This window comes from Phodopus roborovskii, unplaced genomic scaffold (genome assembly GCF_943737965.1).
Source record: "Phodopus roborovskii unplaced genomic scaffold, PHOROB, whole genome shotgun sequence".
Taxonomy (NCBI): Eukaryota; Metazoa; Chordata; class Mammalia; order Rodentia; family Cricetidae; genus Phodopus; species Phodopus roborovskii.
The window spans coordinates 3551863-3571227 of NW_026126461.1; the positions used below are offsets into that span (position 1 = coordinate 3551863).

General features: G+C 46.4%; 1 protein-coding gene across 7 annotated transcripts in view; it reads left to right on the forward strand.

The window, feature by feature from the left end:
• Positions 1–19365, forward strand: part of Agap1 (ArfGAP with GTPase domain, ankyrin repeat and PH domain 1) — a 436703-nt gene that overhangs the window by 384809 nt on the left and 32529 nt on the right. The gene's annotated exons all lie outside the window — the stretch shown is intronic.

Consider the following 19365-nt stretch of genomic DNA (forward strand, 5'->3'; position numbering starts at 1 on the left):
ATAGTAGGAGAGGGGTCAGCTCATCTGGTTGGTCTAACCAGAAACATCCAAGATACTCAGGTGCTGGTGCTCTGTCTGTGTGCCCACTACCCCTCCCCCTGACACAGGGGCTTGAAGCCGCTTCAGCTTCGTTTCTCAGGACAACAGGAAGGGACAGTTGCCGTACTCAGCATCTGAAGTTTGTTTGTTTTGCTGGTGATGATACAGTCAGAGCCTGGGTGACTATAAACCAGTGGTTAGGCTGCACATCCAGGATCCTAGCCAGTGGTCTCCTGAGATCTGCTGGCTGGGTTTATTTCACTAACTGCAGAATGAATGTGTGGCGCCCCCTCTGGTGCACATCGGCGGTGAGACCGGCAGACGTTAATCCTGTCTGTTAGTCATGGTGGGAGGGGATCAGGAAGGGAGGGCCAGCAAGGTGCTTAAAGTGCTTCTTAAAACTGTGACAGCTCTCGTTGAGTGAGTCTGTGTAATGCAGTTATGGGTGGTTTTCTCACAAATCGAAAATACCATAGCCTTTGAGAAGCTATTATCTTTCCTGACTTACCACTCAACATGGAAGTCAGCTGGGCTCTTCACTCAATCCTAAAACAGTATTTTTTTGTTGTTGTTGTTTTTAATAGTGTGGTTGAATCTCAGTCTGAAAATGAAAAGGTGATTGTTAGTTAAATTGTTTGATGTAGGAAGAAAAGCATTGAAATGAGTTAGAAAAATTTACTCTGTGCATCTGACCATTTAGGTTTAAAAGTAACACAGACAGCAGTGAGTGACTGCTCTTTGCCCTGAGCTCTGAGGCGGTAGCTTTCTGCTCTGCCCAGCACTACACCTGTCTCCCTTTACAGCTTAGAGACAGGAGGGAGGAGCCCCTCTCACAAGTAGGATCTCCCCTTTGGTCATCGTGGATATTCTCAAGAGCCCTTCCGAGCCAGGACTCCTCCCAAAGACTATAGTGATGTGGCCTGATGTGGCATCTCCCCAGGTGACTTTGGAATTTCTGGGTTTTCAGACAGGCATGAGAGATGGGGGCTTATTTATCTTTGGTAAAATTATCCCAGGAAGTTTTTTGTCTGGTTAAATTCAATAAATAGTCACCAAACACTCATAAGAAGGTGGGGTGAGTAAAGGATGGGTGTCGTGACAGGTGGACCCTCTTGGGACCAGCTGAGGACCCCAGATCCAGGAAGTTCACAGCCATGGCTGACTTCCAGGAGAGAGGTGTGCGAGGATAGGGTAGCCTAAGCAAAGGCAGGTGGGTTGTGCCTGCAGCACTCGTGTCCAGTAGTGTGTCTCCTGCAGGGGTGGGTTTGCTCTGGGAAGCTCTTGAGCTGGAGTGGCTGATACCAGAGGGATTTGGGTAGCATGAATAGTCTGTGATTGTGTTTGGTTACGTTCCATCCATTCCTGGGAATACTGAAGTCAGCAAGCACAGCAGAGTAATTGGAAAGGGCCAAGACAGACCTAGCCAAAGGCCACCTAGAAGGTTACCAGCCTTAGAGATACCATCATAGATGAGAAGTGCCACAGTCCATACATAGTGCAGTGGAGATCCCACCACCTTCTACCTTCACCACCTCCCACCCTTTCCCCAAATAGAGACACAAGCCTGGAAGTCTGGGCTAGAAGCAGTCTGGAATTCACTCCAAGAGAGTTGATACCTAGCCCAGGTACTGCCCTATCCCCACCACCACTCACATCCCAGGTTTCCTGCCTTCTCCATGAGGAATTAAAGCCCAGTTAGTAGAAGCATTGAGGGGCCTGAAACAAATCCAAAATGAAATAGTTTCATAAATGTCTGTGTTAGTTCAAGGAAAAACCAAATGTTAACTCTTTGAAACAAGAGCCCAAATGTTTTCCAAGGGAACTTGGGTCTGGTTCGGTATGATTTGGGAGATCATTCTGACTACAGAATTTAATTTAAAATGTTCTGCTCGTATACAGACAGGTACACACACACTCAACACACATGCACACATACCCCAACACACAAACACATATACACATGCATATATACACTCAACACATATGTACACATAAACACACACTTGTACACATAGACACATTCAAACACACACACGAACAGACCTCAGCACATGTGCATAGACATGCTTACATGCACACACACACACACACACACACACACACACACACACACACACAGCATATCTTTCTGCAGAGAAACAGCCAGTCCCCTGAAACAACTGTGCATTAGCATCATCCAGGACTACAGGCAGGTTGGGAGAACAGGCGCCTTGCACAGCTGGCTGGCCTTCTGCCTGTTGTCCCCACATCCCTATTAGGGCAGCTCTGGATGGCCTGTAATTGGTTCCAGCGATCCTCAGCCGCCCTGAGAACTGCCGTTCAAACTTGAACAGCATTGTGATCAATCGGAGCTGACGACAGCTGAAGCCGTATTGACTTCCCGTTCCTAAACAGGGGGATCATTAGTCAGGGAAAGCATCTTTTAATTACTCCCAGGAAGCGGGGGGAAAAAATCTTTTTGGATGGATTCTGCAACAGCTGCCATTTTTTTCTCAGTACATTCAATATTAAATTTATTGTCTCAGGAGGGGAGAAGATGCCCTCCACCCCTCTGTAATGGGGGTTTGATTTGGAGAAAGAATCGTGTTAGAGGGGAGATCAATGTGGCAACAATTAACTACATCTGGGCTGGACTCAGAACCCCCCCCCATTGCTATTGATACCGTTTAAGGACACATTTAAAATATTGATTGTAAATGGGGATGCTGAGGTGTTCGTAGAGGCAGTGACGGGGGACAGTTATCTGGAATTGGGGTGCTTTAGATCCTCAGAGCGTTTTGTGTGTGTGTGTGTGTGTGTGTGAGAGAGAGAGAGAGAGAGAGAGAGAGAGAGAGAGAGAGAGAGAGAGAGAGAGGGAGGGAGAGAGAGAGAGATGCTGTGTAGTAGACGTTTGGAACAGCTGAGTCTGGAGCCACCAGGTGCTCAGGGCTCTGGGTTCCAATGTGAAGAACCTAATTAACTGTCACTGGAGGGAGTGCCAAGATCATTGGTGACCCCTTTGAAAGGAAAATAGCCTTTAGTGTAAAGACATTATGAGCCAGGTGACTGCTTATGCCATGCACAACACACAGCATGGTCACCTGCATCCAGGTGTCGGGTGTTTGCGGAGCATCCGTACCACCTGGCTCCTCCCATGAATGAAGTGAGGCTCGGGAATCTGCAGTACAGCTAAGCTGGCGCAGCAAACCCCTGTGACTCCTGTCGTCCGTTTCCAGAGCTAGTCTGCACCATACTGACCTGTCCCCCTTCATTGTGGACCCTGGTTGTGTCAGCTTAGGTGCAGGTGACTTCCTACTGGAACAAGGCACATCGCCCTCTGGGCGGAAGCCAGGAGGCTTGGTGGTGTAGCTGTCCCCACTTGGCTAGCTTCCTATCTTTGTCTCCCTGATGGCATCTGGCCTGGGAGGGTCAGCAGGGACCATGCTATTTACATTTTAGTGCAGGGAGCCTATTTATGCAGTGCTTGGCACCTGCTGGCTCGGGCTGGGGAATGAAAGGGAGGTGGAATGCCAAACTGTTTTCAGTTCCAGGAACAGCTCATGAGAGAAACTCCGAGCACAGGCAAAATCGCCTATTTCCACTTTGATGCCACTCGGAAGGGACATTGGCGGGTTTCATACGCATCCTCTTCCTGTTTGGGGCACCCTCTTTCGTTAGGTGTAACTTCATCCTCCTGCCTAAAGTCCCTTCTTGTCTCTGGCCAGCGCCAGGAAGATCAGGGCTCACATCAGACACTGCGTGGGAGAGACTGACCACACACTCCCAGACCCCTCCAGTCTGCCGGCTAGAGGGGTGCCACTTCTCTTTGAGTCTGCAGGATCACTTTCATCTTATTTATGCACACGGAGATATTGATAAAGGGGAAATGTATCCAAACTGAAAATAATTGGATCCCCGCAGCTGCCTCTGAGATATTAAAAGCAGCCCCACTTGGCCATGTCATTGTCTTGTTAGGTTTGATCATAAGATCACAACATAGTAATCTCAGGCTCAAATTTCTGGCATAAAGATGCGCTGTTCTAAATGTGGCCTCAGGGACATGACTGCCCACGAGGCTCCGGGATTGTCTCCTCTGATTATTTTTCAACAGTTCTTGGCCTGCTGGGGTCAATGTTTTGTGTCTTTTGAGTGTTTTCTATGCTGGACACCTTTCTCTATTCTCTTCCTTAAAAAAAAAAAAGAAAGAAAGAAAGAAACGAAAAGAAAAGAAAAAAATTGGGGAGGGGGAGAAGTTAGGAGACAGAGAAAAGGGCCTTAGCTGGGCTGACCAGAGTCCATCTGCAGTTGGGTGGCATCTGCTCCCCACATGTCACTTCCCTCATTAACAAGCAATTGAATTAATTAAATGCTACTCAGAACACGCATAACAAGCTACCGGCAGTGTCCAAATTAGCACTGATAATCAAGGATGATTCCCTTTATTATCTTGCTAAGTGGTGTGCACACTCTGAGCTCCCTGTCTGCCCTCATCTATTTACATACCCCCAGCTTCTGCCTTTGCACGAGGAGGTTATCTTACCTAGTTAATTTGCCACGATCACCGAGCATGGCGGATTGATGCCTGCCCGGCCACCGCTGCCACATCGTCCGTGTGGGGGAGGCCCCCTCCCCTGCTGCCCTCCCCCAGCCCCAGCCTTTGTAGCTCAAGCTCCCTGATAAATTAAAGGCCACCCCTGTGGTCTCTCAAGTGAGTAATAGAGGCAGAAATTTCATTTTGCAACTGGCTGATTTAATGATCCGAAGGGTAATTAATGGCCTGATTATCTTAATGTTAAATATGTCCGGCAGCAATTACTGTGACCTCCCGCTTGTCAAGGTCCGGGCTGTGCTCTTCTTTCAATTAAGTTCTCTGGGGCTTAATGGCATGAATAAACTCTTCTGATTCTATCATCCTGGACGCAGAGGGTTCAGGGAGCTGGGGGCTCGTTTGGAGTTTTAATCAGCCTGTCTTCTTCTGGCGACCAGAGTTAACAGTTATAACAGGGGCAGTTTAACTTTTCTTCTTTGCCCATGCAGACCCCCTCGCATGCGTGCACACATGCGCAGCTTTTATCTCGCTTATTTTGCTGTGTTTATTCCAGCGCTCTGAGGGAGAGAGCTGTTTGTGGAAGAAGCCGCTGTGCTTCTGAGGCCTGTCTCCTCCAATATAAATTACCATGTGAACGCTGTGGTTTTTCTGTTTGACAGCCTTAATTAATTGGCAGGAGCCCCCCGAAAATGACAGTGCCACTAATTGCAACTCAAAGTGAATTTCTGTCACCATGGCATGCCTGTCGGCGGCCGTGCCCCAGCCACAGCCACAGAGTAAGGCCACCCTCCCCGGCCCCTCTGTGTCCAGCACAAGCCCGGCAGTGGCAGACTCCTGAGGAGCCAAGGCTTTGCAGGCATGCTATCTACTTGCAGGAGTGACATTTACTGCCAATAAAGTTTATACATCCACGGCTCTACAAACCCAACAGCTGCTTGGGGACCTCTGCTTTTACTTAAGATATTTAGCAACTTCTCTTAGCAGCCGAGTCGGAATCTGACGGAGAGTGCCATAACTCACTTGCAGCCCTTTCTGTCTGGATGGGCCTCATTAGCACATTGCTAAATACACTTGAGTTTACTAGAGCGCCGGGCCCAGATCCCAAATATTCTACTATAAATATTAAGCCAATTAGGAAAATGTACAGATGAGGAGTACATTAGCACTGCTTTAAAAATAATACCTATAGATTACAATGACAAGAAACAGAGCACCTCCTCACATAAGCCGAGGCCAGGGAGCTTGGTGGGAATCTGTACTCAGACAGGGAGCTTCCTGATTAAGCCCTCATGTCATGAGAAGGGTGGTTTGAAGAAGAATCTTCCTAAGCTTCACCATAAAGGATCTTGGTTTGCAAAGGATGCCTGGATTCACATTCGCCTTTGGACAGTACGGTGTTTCTCATGCTGCCTGCTACCCAGGAGCCTGGTTATCTATCTGATGGCTGTAGAAAGCTAGTGTGAGCCAGCCTCTCTGCCATAAAGCAATCTTGGGGTGGAACCCTATGTTGTTGACTCTCTGAAATGTAGCCATGGAGACAGTTGAAGAGCTTGTGGATGTTCATATTTCCCATCATGCCTGGAGGATGTCTCTTGGGCTCCTCAGCCAGGTGAGCCTCTGTCCATTGGGGAGAGCTTCTGAACTGTTTCAGGCTTGAATTATATAGCACGGGCCAACAAATGCTTACTCTTGAATCTTGTGACATCTTCCAGAGGCTCATGTTTTCCAATGCAGTTTTGGGGTTCCATATGGGAAATGTTCCTTTCTCTGTCCCCATCATGAAAGGGGAAGAGTGTGAACATGGCTGGTGTCCCCATGCCCTGTGTGCTTTCCTTATGTGTAGAGAGATTATCTGCGCTTTGAAAATGAGAACAAGGCAGGCATGGAAACCCTGTGTCCCCTGCTTGGGCTCACACTGATCACCTGAGCCAGAATCTGACTCCTGGCACAGTCCTTACTCCAGCTATATGTCTTGGCTGTGTAGCTCTGGAAAGATCACATTCACGCAACAGCAGGAGAAGCTGCAATGTTAGCAGTGGCCAGCCCAGCTTGCACTCAGTCACTCTGTCCTTGGCCATCCTATGCCTGGGTGTGTGTGAGCTCTTTGTATATGGGACTATGTTCCCACTAGTAAGCTGTTGAAGCCTCACTAGGTAAAGGCGGAAAGAACAGTGAGGTACCCTTTGTTTCCGTTTGCTTTCGTTTGGCCAACCTGAAGGCATACTCTGCTCAGAAGTAAAGAGTCTTCATCCTTTGCAGCCGGTGCTGATGTTAAGTACTCATGCAGAAAATGGCACTGAGAACCTTGAACAATTGATTGGCCAACACAGGTGCTGGCCAAGCTTCCCCCCCCCCATACCCTATTCCTGACCTGACCTCCCTCTGCCTGTGTCCCTGACCCAACTCCTGACTTCTGTTTGCCAAAAAAAAATGTTGATGCTGTGCTTCGCCCATCATTTTGTATCTGTGTGATGAAATGTGGAGCTGGGCCAGAGGATTGGTAGTTCAGAACCTTCTCTGATTCTGGTTTTCAAAGCAAGGGTGTTTGATCCTTTGTAAAATGGAGCTAGTCGTTATACCTACACACTTAATCATGTGAAGTTAATGCTAAAAGAAAACAATATTTATGAAATTTCTTAGGCCCCTTCTTATCTAGAAAGTGCCCTGGCTTTGTTCCTGGGCTGTGTATGCTGCCAGTAAGAGGGACAGGTGACCTATACGTTCTCCCCCTGAGTGCATAGAAAATGTTTATCAATGTTATCAATGTTTGTTCTTCTCTGTATCCATATGATGGCTTATGCAGCATCAGTACCACCTAAATTCATACATCCTCAAGAACCACCCCAAACCTATACAACTGGCATCCCAGGGGTAAAGTGCAGTGATGTGATTCTAAAACATGCTATATAATCCAAGAAGCTTTCATTTCCATAATCAGAATGTCAATAACTCTGCCTGTGGACTGTCTGTCTCAGCCCAGGTCTCCAGACAGCTTTCTGTAATTCTTGAGACCCAAGCCATCTGTCATCCTTTGCCCCATTTCAGTCTTGCCTGGTATGTCCAGAATGTCATCCCAGCAAGAGTTACAACCACAGAGCATCTCTTTGGCCCCTAGCAGAGGACTCACACATTATGTTCAAGTGGCATTTTTCCCAGGAATGCAAGGTTGGTTCAACAAACACAAGTGCACTCACACATCTGCATAATATACCACTGTATTCATCTCAGGAAATATAGCAAATACATCTGAAAAAAAATATAGCAAATACTGCTGAAATACCCAGCAACCTTTACAAAAAGAGTAAAAGGAAAATTTCTGAATCCAATGAAGGGCATCTATGAAAAACTAACAGTTCTCCTCATTCTTAGGTGCTAAGGTGCTGGCAACTTTTTTTTTTTTGTTTTGTTTTGGTTTTGGTTTTTTCAAGACAGGGTTTCTCTGTGTAATAGTCCTGGCTGTCCTGGAACTCACTTTGTAGACCAGGCTGTTTTCGAATACACTGAGCTCCATCTGCCTCTGCTTCCCAAGTGCAAGGATTAAAAGCATGCTCAGCCTCTACCTGTCAGTACTGGCACCTTTTATCTAAGCTTAAGAACAAAACAGAAATATCCCCACTTCTTTTCACCATTGTGCTTAAGTTTAAGCCTGGGAATTTGTCAGGGGAAAGAAACCAGATTCATCCAGAAAGAAAATGTAAGTCATCTGTACCTGCATGCATGACTTAATGTTTATGTTGAAAATCCTAAGGAATCACAAGACACTGTGACAAGTAACCAACAGGTTTAGCAAAGATTTAAGGACAAGAGATCTTTGTATGAAACTCCATCATATTTTTCAAGCTAGTAGTAAATAATCAAAATAAAAGTAAGGAAACAATTCAACTTACAAATAAAACACATTTTTAAAAAAACTGAAGCTGTGCACAGAAAACTACAGAATGGAATTGTTAGAGATCAAAGGAGTGCTAACTGTCAGGATACAGGCTGTGGTTTGGAACATTAATATTGTTCGGTTGGCAGCTCCCCCAAATTGATGTATGAATCCAACACGTCCTTCTCACAATCAAAGCTGCCTTTTTTTATCTTTTCACCAAAACAAAAGACAAAATGGACAAGCTGATCTAGAAATGTGAGAGACTGTAAAACTGACCAAATAATATGATCTCACAAAAACAATGTTATCCTGGAGTCCAAAAGACCAGTATGCTCAAGCTCACTCTTAGAGATCCAGCAGTACAAAAGCACCTACAACCTTCCTGATGAATGCTGCTGACCCCTACTGCTGGATACATTGCCATCACACGTCACCTGCAGTCTCTCAGTGGCCCCCCAGGGGGACCACAGTGTTCACATACTGCCTTGCGTTATCTTACTGAACTTGCGCACATATGTTGAAAATCCGGTGATGAATAAATACCCCGATGGAGAAACTGAGCTTCCTATAACCTAACTCATAATTTAGACCAGGCCTAAGTTAGCTGGTGGATTTGTCACCAGAGGGTCCTCCGAGAGTCTGAGTATACTCCTCACACATTTGGAATTACAAGTATATGTGCTACTGAATTCCATACTGCTGAGGCTCTAGACAGTTCTGAACTGGAAGGAGCCCACAAAAAACTAACACCTGAGTGGCTGTAGAGCCATGTGGTGTCTGCCCTCTGCAGGTGGTTGACTTTACATTAGTTGCTTTCTTATGGCTATGATAAAACACCATGACCAGGGGGAGCTTACAGAAGACAGAATTTATTGGGGCTCAGGGTTCCAGAAGGAGTAAGAGTCCATCATGGCAGAGACGCATAGCAACAGACGGGGTGACGGGACAGAAAGCTGACAGTATATACCCTTACACACATACTCAAAGAAAACAAACTGAAAGAGAAACTAGGCTTTTAACCTTAGAGCCTGCCCCCAATGATGCACTTCCTCCAACAAAGCTACATCAGCTAAACCTCCCTAAACAGCACCAGCTGGAACCAAGTGTCCAAAAGCCCAGTACTGTGGGAGGCATTTCTCATTAAAACCACCATAGTGTCCTTCAGACAGTTTTCCCAAGGCCCTGTAGGAACCTTGTAACTTTCCCAGGCAGGTGTGGAATGAATGGACTGAGAGACAAGTATATTTTCATTCTAGATTGCTAAAGAATAACTCCCTACATAATGATGAATTAAGTCAAGAGTAGTCACATTCTACAGCATTCCAGGAGAACATGATGGATGCCCACCTAGTAGCTGAGAGCTTATGTTACTCTGTAATGGAATTCTATCCCCCAAAAACACAAACTAAATTTATTCCATGACACATGGTTAAGGTGACCGTTGAGTAGCTCTACAAAATATCTGTTTTTCAGAAGACTATTTATAATATGGTGGATCCCAGAACAGGCCATCATATCACCTGCACAAGCTGCTTCCTGATGTGTAATCCAAAGCTAGTTTAAGAGGCTTTTAGATGTTCCAAAGGGGTGGCTCAGCATCAAAAGCACCTGATCCTCTTCCTGAGGACCTGGGTTCAGCTCCCAACATCCATATCAGGTGATTTAAACTACTTCTAGGGTCTGGGGAATGCCAGGAGGCCCAGAGCAGGAGAATCCCACTCCACAGTAACCAGGAGAGCCGGTACTGGTGTGAACCAAAGGGAGACCTCGGGCAGGCAAAGTTGCTCTTTGCCCCCACGTCATTTTCTATCCTACATCAGTCTTCTTGGGTATCAGCCATACTGTAACAGGAACCACACTGCCAAGATGCCACTGAGGCCCCTCTAGCATTCCCTCACAGGCCAGCAGAAAGCCTCGTGCTGTGGCCAGAGGCCTGCACAGAGCTACACCAGCCCAGACATCTTCTGCCTGGACTCTGGGCTTCCTTCCCGAAGCAGCTACAGATTGCAGCCATTGACAGGGCAGGTGCGGTCACACTTTGTTGACCTCCGCCCTTAAATGGCTTTCTGGAGTCCGTTCCTGAACCCAGGTCCCCTTGGACACTATGGCTGGTATCCTCACCTGGCACCCTCCACATGTGCCCGTCACAGAGGGGCCACATAGGAAAACAGCTGTGTTGATTCCAACAGCCTTAAAAGAGCATGAAGAGCCTGGTGCTTGCAGCATAGAGAGGCAGTAGAAAGCCCGGCCGCCCCTCCACCTGGTGCTCTACGCAAGTGCAACAGCGCAGGTGAAGCCGGTGCAGACACAACCCTCAAAGGGCAGAAGCCACATCCTTACTCCACAGGGCACATGGAAGCCCCGGCTTCAGGACTACGTTGCAGAGTCCCTGTGAACAATGTTCCCACTGGCAGTTTCAAAGCAGTCATCCAAGGGGAGGTAGAAGCCACACACAAGGGGCACATCCCTGCATTTGACTTACAGCAATCAGGCCTGAGTTTGGTCAGCCCACGGTCAATGAGGTGCTATCCGAAGGTGGGCTCACAGGGCTAAGGATGCCTAGGAGAAGGAGCATCGCTTTTCCACCCGTGGTTACAGTGAAATCCCGTTTCAGAGGCAAGGATGAAGGGTCCAGTTGTTGGCTGGAACCACCCATTTTAAAACAGGGCTCTTGGCTGCTTGCCCCACATAGAGTTACAGCCCTCCACTTTCTACATGGAAGGTTGAAGATCTACAATCTGAGGAGTGCCCTGCCCCTGAAATCCCACAATGCATCACATTCCTCATCTTTTGGGAAAATATAAAGTTTACAATAAGTATGGCTTTCCCCTCAGAGTTTCATCTGCGGTTTCAGGAAGTGGCTCCGTGGTGGCCAGCATGTGTCAGTAGCATTAGGTCCACGGGTAGCCCTATAGGATGCGCTGACGGTGTAGGATAGGCATCAGAGCCCAGGATGACAGGTATCCTGAGAACATATCCTTAGCCCAGCTGACCCCATACTGTTCTCCTCCCAGGACTAAACACCATCTCCACACAGTTCTACTTGCTAAAATGTGGCTCACTGACCAGCCAGCTGGAGTGAATATGCCAAGATTGTTACCAGAAATGTAAATGCCTTACTCACAGTATCCAAATAGAATGCTGTCCTTGTTGTTGAAATAAGTTGTGAACAACTGGATGAGTGAGGGAGGGCAGCTAGAATATTCTGTTAGTTTTGTCTTTGTTGTTTTTGTTTGTTTGTTTTTAACATAGGGTTTTCTATGTGGCCCTGGCTATCTTGGAACTCTCTGTGTAGACCAGGCTGCCCACAAACTCACAGAGACCCGCCTGCTTCTGCTTCCTGATTGCTAGCATTTAAGGCCTATATACTGTGCCTGGCTCTATTTGATCTCCTAAAACTTTACGTTGTGGGGGCTGGAAAGATAGCTCAGTAGTTAGGAGAGCATACTGCTCTTGAGGGAGGACTACAGTTCAGTTCCCAGCACCCACTTTGGGGATCTCACAATTGCCTATAAATCCAGCCCTGTGGGATCCAATGTCTTCTCCTGGACTGCATGGGCACCTGTACTCAACATATGTACACACTCACACATAGATCCACATAAACACCTTAGAAATTTTAAAAATTTGGTCAGTTTTTCGTATGCGTTGCACACAGCTTAGGTGAGTTACCAAGTCAGTTTGGACAACTGCATTCATGTGCCTATTTATAGCAGTTGCATCACCCCTGGAAGTTTCCTTCTCCTTGCCCTCCCTGTTCAAGACAGCTACAGATCTGATGTTTATTAGTTTCGTTTCTTATAAAAATTCCTATAAATGGGATCATGTGATATGCATGTGTTTTCTTCTTGATATGATGGAAGAGCTTAAGAAGGGGAGGGCTTATTTAGCTAACAGTTTGAAGGAATACTGTCCATCATGGCAGGGAAGACATGGCATTGGGCACCCAGGAAGCATACAGAAACTTCCTGCACACATCTCAGCGGATCAGGAAGCAGACTGGCAGACCAGTGCCTGGCTCTGTCTTCCCCTTTCACACAGAGCCATCCTGGGTTATATGTGGCCCATGGGATAGACACCCCTAAATGTTTTATGTGTGATGTATGCACTACATTTAAGTGTACATGCTTGTGGAAGCCTGGGGTCAACACCTCATGTCTTCCTGAGTTGCTCTCCTTTCTGAAGAACTGTTTTAGTTATGTGTGTGCACCTATCTGTGTGTTAGTATCTGTGCAAGTCCCCTACAAGGATGGAGACACCAGGTGCCCTGGAGCTGGACTTCCAGGCCATTGCAGGCTATGAGACTTGGGTGCTGGGATTGGAACTTGTGTCCTCTGCAAGTGCTCCTAACCTCTGAGCATCTCACCAACCTTCACCTTGTTTTTGAGACGGGGTCTCTTACTGACCCTGGAGCTCAACTGTTTGTCTAATTAGCCAGCACGCTCCAGGGATCCTTCTGAAATTCCAGCCCAGCACAGGAGTTACAAACACATGCTGCCTTGTACAGCTTTTTGCATGGATACTGAGGAGCCAAACTCAAGTCCTCATGCTTGCATAAGCAAGTACTTTAATCACTGAGCTGTCTTCCCAGCCCAACCCCAAGACATTTATTCATCCAAGGTGTCAATCAGGAATAGCAGTATTTCTGTGCCTGACTTCCATAACTTGAAGAGAATAGTTGGACAGGATATTGGAGTGGAGTTTGGATGGTGTGCCAGAGGCCTTGAGCCTGACCAGTGACTCATTGCAGTGACTATCTTGTGGGTGGGACTGATTGGACAAAGAGGGTATATTGCATAAGATACGGCAGCTCCCAATGCCACTGTGTTGGAAAGATAGAGGAGTGAGATGGGGTTCATTTGTTCATTTGTTTGTTTTTAATTTGGTGGGGCATGCTGCAGGGGTGAGGGCAGGTATGGAGGGACTGGATGGTGAACAGGATTGGGTGCATGATGGGAAGTTTCCCAAGAATCAATAAAGAATTGTGTTTTTTTAAAGGATAATTGGAGTGTACATCTCCTAGAGATACATTTTGTATATTCTTACAAAGAAGTACATGGGTGTGTCCAGTATCTAGCCATTCAGCATCCCAAAGCCCAGTGTAGGTCAGGTTCTAAAATCTTGGTCAATTGTTCCACCTCAGGTCAGGCCAACAGAGTCAACTCTCATCCTTACCGCTATGATGGACTGGAATGGGCTGGGTGTTGACCTTTCTGTGACTCACTGCCTCGCTCTGGAAAATTCAGGACTCATCTACTGCCTGCATCACTAGAATGATGTTGAGAATTAAATTAGCATCGCATGCAACTTGTTGCTATAGCTAATCTTCCAAATGAAACTATAAATTCAATGTAACTGTAGTCTGTTTTTAAAGGGAAATCAACATGATTTTAAAGAGGAGTGGGAGGCTTTTAAGAGTCAGATACTTTAAGAAAAGTCCAGAGTCGTAGCTTAAAAATAGAGTGCAGGGCATGTGGAAAGGAGGTACAGTGAGGATGGGGTGATGTATCCCAGTAGAGCACATGCCCAAGATAGGTGACTGTTTGATCCCAAGCCTGAACCCAGAAACCACAATCAAAGGACTATAGTGACAGGGATCTGTTGAGCACTGACTGCTCTTCCAGAGGGCCTGGCTTTGTTTCCCAGCACCTGCAGGACAACTTAAAACCACCTATAACTCCTGTCACAGATGATCCAGCTCCCTCTTCTGGACCCCATGCACTGCATCCATGTGCAGCACAAACATGCATGCAGACAGAGCACCCATGCAACAAATAAATAGCGGTCAAAATGGGGGGTTGTCATGTGACGGTATGTCATTTACTATGCTTTCAAATGATCAGCACACCTCATCTCTATCCACAGTAACAACTAATATTGAGCCACCCCCTTTGGGAGAGAGAATTTCATAACTTTGTCAATGAATAATATGAAATGGCGTATGCCCTGAACTATGGGCTGAAACCAAGGGTTACTTGTTCCTAAAGAAGTAAAAGAGGGTCTGTTTCCCCATTTTGGACAGGACGTGAGACCCAGCCATGGCGAGTGGTTCTCATGTGTGACTCAAGGAAACCTGTGATCAATGAGTGTTCCCCTCATGGTGTACTCTACACCATTTCCCAAGGGACAGCTCTTGTGGACTTTCAAGGGCACCCACGGGTCCTGCACCCATCTCAGTGGGCATGAGGACAGCGAGTCTTACATTCCTGTAACAAAAAAGACCCTTGCTGACATCAGATAATTAGCTGCAGTCCAGCATGAAACATCCAATGGGCAAGCATGCTTTCATTAAAAAAAAAAAAAAAAAAAAAAAAGCAGTAATCCCTAGCGTGGCTAAGGTTTCGTGGAAATGTGCCTTTCCTAACACTGATGGTAAAGTACAACCTTCCTGGAAGAAGCTTGGCAACACAATCCACAGTCTTTGCAGTGATGTGGCTTCTGACCCAGGGAGCCTTCTAACGCTTCCCCAGAGCAGGGAGAGATTCGTGCAGGAAGACATCTGCAGAAGCATCCTACTGTGTTACTGCATTGGCAAGTCCAAGCTTTAAAGAAAGCAGAAATCTAAAATAGGTAAACTAAAGTATATGCATTACTTTATTTTTAGCTTTTTGCACTTACTTGTTTGGCGGGGGTTGAGGGAACATGTCACAGCACATGTGTGGAGGTTAGAGAACAATGTTCTGAAGTCCTCTTCTTCCATGTGAGTCCCAGGGATCAAACTCAGGTTTTCTGGCTTGATGGCAGGTACCTTTACCCACTGAACTACCTTACCAGGCCTAGCATATATCATAATTTAATGTAAGATATTGTATATGCCACATCCTATAAAATGTCATATCTAAGTGTATTAGATATGTACACAGTTGTAATATATACACACACACACATATATATAAAACATAGGTGTCATGTATTCACATAATATATTAGAGTAATTGCAATTACTTAGTCATACATTTTTAGCATATACCATGTGCATTATTTCTGTATGATAAACGTTTCGGATATACAGCATGACATTTTAGCCATTGCATACAGTGATACTATGCTAAAAGAAGCCAGTCGCTGAAGATCCCACATGTGATTCTGCTTAACTTGAAGTCAGACTTTGGAAATTCATAAAGTGGGGTAGTGGTTGCCAAAGGTTGGAAGGGAGCAGATTGGATGCATGAATAAACAGTGACTGCTCATGGATGAGAGGGGTGATTAAAAAAAAATGTTATATAGAGTCTCATGACTGCAAAATACTCAAGCTACTGGGTAATATGCTATAAATGATAGAATGAATGTCAGGTTGTGTGAGTTGCATCTCAGTAAAGAAAAGAAAGGTGCTAGTTGGTGGTGGCACCTGCCTTTAATCCATTACAGCACTTGGGACACATAGGAAGTTCACTCTGTAAGTTCCAGGCCAGCATGGTCTACAAAGCAAGTTCCAGGACAGGCTCCAAAGCTACACAGAGAAACCCTATCTCAAAAAAAAGAAAAGTACATGCCACATCTTTAGATGTGTCAGAGACTATGTGTTCTGGTGGTTTAGGTGAAGCAGGAATAATCTATTTTGTCCAGGACAGGCAATAACTAGGAATCCCAAGGGGGAATCACAACTCCCAGTCAGGCATAGAGGCAGCTCAAAGTCATTTCTGTGCCACTGGTGGTCTTGTCCCAACATTTTAGAATCACTCAAGCCATGCATGCAGGTTCTAAAGTTTCTAAAAAGATGTGGTTGGAGCCAGGGAGGGCTTGTGAACTGTGTGGAACAATGTAATGGTAGTTTTAACAGTCAACTTGCCACAACTTAGAATGACCTGGGCAAAGTCTCAACTGAGAAATTGTCTTTAGTAAATTGGCCTGTGGGTATGTCTTTGGTGGGACTGTCTTGATTGATACGAGAAAACTCAGCCCACTGCGGGCGGCACCATTCCCTATGCAGGGAGACAGGCAGGCAGTAGTGTATTCATTTCCTCTCTTCTCTTGACTGGATATAGGGCTGTGTTCTGATAGCACAGCATCTCTAAGTTCTTCCCTTGATTTCCCTTCAAAAATGAGCTATAACCCAGAACTGTGTGCTAAAGGAACCCTCACCTGTGTGATATTGAGCCCCATGGACGTCTGCAGCTATCTGACCAGCTTTTCAACCGGAAGAACTGAAAGAGAATAGTTTTCACAGAAACCAATGGTGATAGGATGGACATGGGCCCGCAGAATCTCTGCTGCACATGTGGATGCTGAGCTGAGCACCATTGGCAAGAGTCACCCCTAGACCAGGTGGTTGTCCGTCAAATGATGGCCATCTCCAGTAGATATCTAAGCTTGCTTAGAATCAGATACCCAGTGGTCCTTTCCTTTCTTTGTACAGAAGTGTTCTGTCTTTTCCTTGCTGTTTTTTGTTGTTGAATGCCAGGGGCTCTTGTATGCCAGCCAGCCCTGGCATTTTCTCCTCTGCCTGCTCACTTTGTCACTTCTCTGTTGGTCATGTTTGGAAAATCAAAGAACGTGGAGAAAGTACTTTAGTTAATGTGATAACCCCAACGTTGTAGTCACTATAGGAAAATAATGGCAGGGCTAAAATGGTGGCTCAGCAAGTAAAGGTGCTTGCTGCCGAACCTGATGACTCGGGTTCTATCCCCAAGACTTGCAGAGTAAAAGGGAGAGAACTGACTCTGACCTCTACACACATGCCATGGCGCACAATAAATAATAAACAGATAAATTTAAAGTGTTGGTGAGCTATTTAAATTCTTCTTTTGGACTCAGTTAACAATCCGTTTGTTATATTTATATACTATAGATACATATCTACATACATGTCGTAAGTGGGACTAGCCGTACTTCAGCTGTCCAGTAGACACTAGCATTTGGACATCATGGATCTGAGCACTGTGTCATGACAGTACCACTTGCCCAGCCAACTTGCAATACAGCTATGGGATTAGAGCACCCCATTAGGACATGTTTGTATTGCCCCCCCCTTCATAATAGCCTAATCTGGCAATAGCTAATCCAGTCTGGAGAGAGATGAGTTCATTCAGAAGGGCCTTATCACACCCTGTGTCACCCCAAGTAAGTCAGACCTTATTGCAGCAAATGGATTATGCCTAGATTGCCTTTCCAATACCTTGGGTCCTGCTGATCCAAGCCTTGGATTTTCCCCTAGACATGCTATCTGCTCTTCAGATATGTCATGTTTGCCCCTCAACTTTGGACATGACCAGTGTCAAAGTCTATCCTGAGACCTTTTGTTTCTCAGGCCAGAAACAGGCCTGTGTGGTCATTGGATCCTTTTGCATTGTGCTACCTGCAGCCACCAGCTTGGTGTCCCCAAGCCCCATTATCCAGTTACAGTTCTGTAAGGCATCCCTGGACCTGTGTACATAAATTTCCCAGACCTGGTCTGGGTCTCCAGGCCCCTTATTCCAGAGCACATGTGTTACAGGAAGTGTATTCCTTTCCTGAGAAGTCAGAGCTGCTTCTGAAAAAGCTGAGGACGATGGGGCTGGAACACAGCCCAAGACTTCTGACTTCCAGATGGCCCTTTATAATAGCAGGCCCCTCATTTAAAAAAAAAAAAAAACCCACTGGTTTCTTTCATTATGGAGTTCTAAAGGCCTCTCCGGGGGCCCCCACATTGTGCATCGCAGCCACCAGAGGGCGCCACTTCATACATAGCCCCAGTGACATATTTTGAGTTCTCCGCCACTTGGGTCATTTAAGAAAACCAGGAGCCCCTTCAAGTGTGGGAAACCTGTAGGACCCTACACTTTACTCACTTACCCTGCCACACACCTGCATAACCAATTACGGAAGGTGTAGACGCTTCTTTGGTATGAGTTAGGCTAGATGGAGAGGTAAGGTTGTGTAAGAGGGCCATCTCCTGCCTTCTGTCTCTAGGATGGGAGGGTGCTAAGGGCCTGCAAGTTAATGCTCTTTTTATCTTCACCTAAGTTTAAATTCAGCAATTTCCAGTTTATTCTTACTAAATACTAAATAATGGTCCACATAAAGCCTAGCACCTAACGTAGCAGGTGATCTGATCCATGCCAAGCCTAAGTAAAAGTATAGAGTTGCTATAAATCATTCACAGAAGTACCTTAACAGGGACCAGAAACTCTCTCTTGGCAAAGCACTTGGAGGTGTGTTTTTATTTCCAGTTCCCTTTTTCCTTTATTCACTGTGTATGTGCTGAATGTTAAGGCTGAGCTTTGCCATGGATATGAACACAGAAGGCTCACGCATGTACTGTGTGGTTCCCCCATGTGGGATAGCCAGAGAAGGCCGAGCTGCCCAGTGTGGGATCAGTAGTCCCAGCCCGACACAAGGAATCCTCTGGAATGATGGGAATGGGAGATGCTTGCACAGCCCTGTGGACTTAATAAAAATCGGTGTATTGTATATCCAAAACAGGTGAATTTTATGGCATGTAAATTATACCTCAATAAAGCTGTTAGGGAAGAAAAAGACTCAGCACTGCCCACCCCCACTGGGGGCAGGGGGGTGGTTTACTAAGAAAGCCAAACAAAACAGCAGCACAGAGAGGGGAGCACAGAACGGCCCACCCTCTTCCCCTCGCCCCCCTAACAGGGAGCTGAACTCCAGCTGCAGAGGACAGGGTGTCTGGCCCCAGCCCTGGTGTCCCAGGGTTTCAAAGCTTCCTGGGTAAATGCAGGCCCTCTTCAACCCTGGAAATATCAGTGGATGCATGGCAAGTCTTTGGTGGATGGCAAGGCATGTCCTCCTGTGGGAAGCCTCCCTTCCCCCGCCAGATTCACCCTTGTGTCTCCACAGGTTCCAAAAGCCCTCCCACATCCCCTGCGTGACCCAGGACTCTCATATAGGACAGTTAGCATGCTTTCTCCCTCTCTCTCTCCCTCCCTCCCTCCCTCCCTCCCTCCCTCCCTCCCTCCCTCCCTCTCTCTCTCTCTCTCTC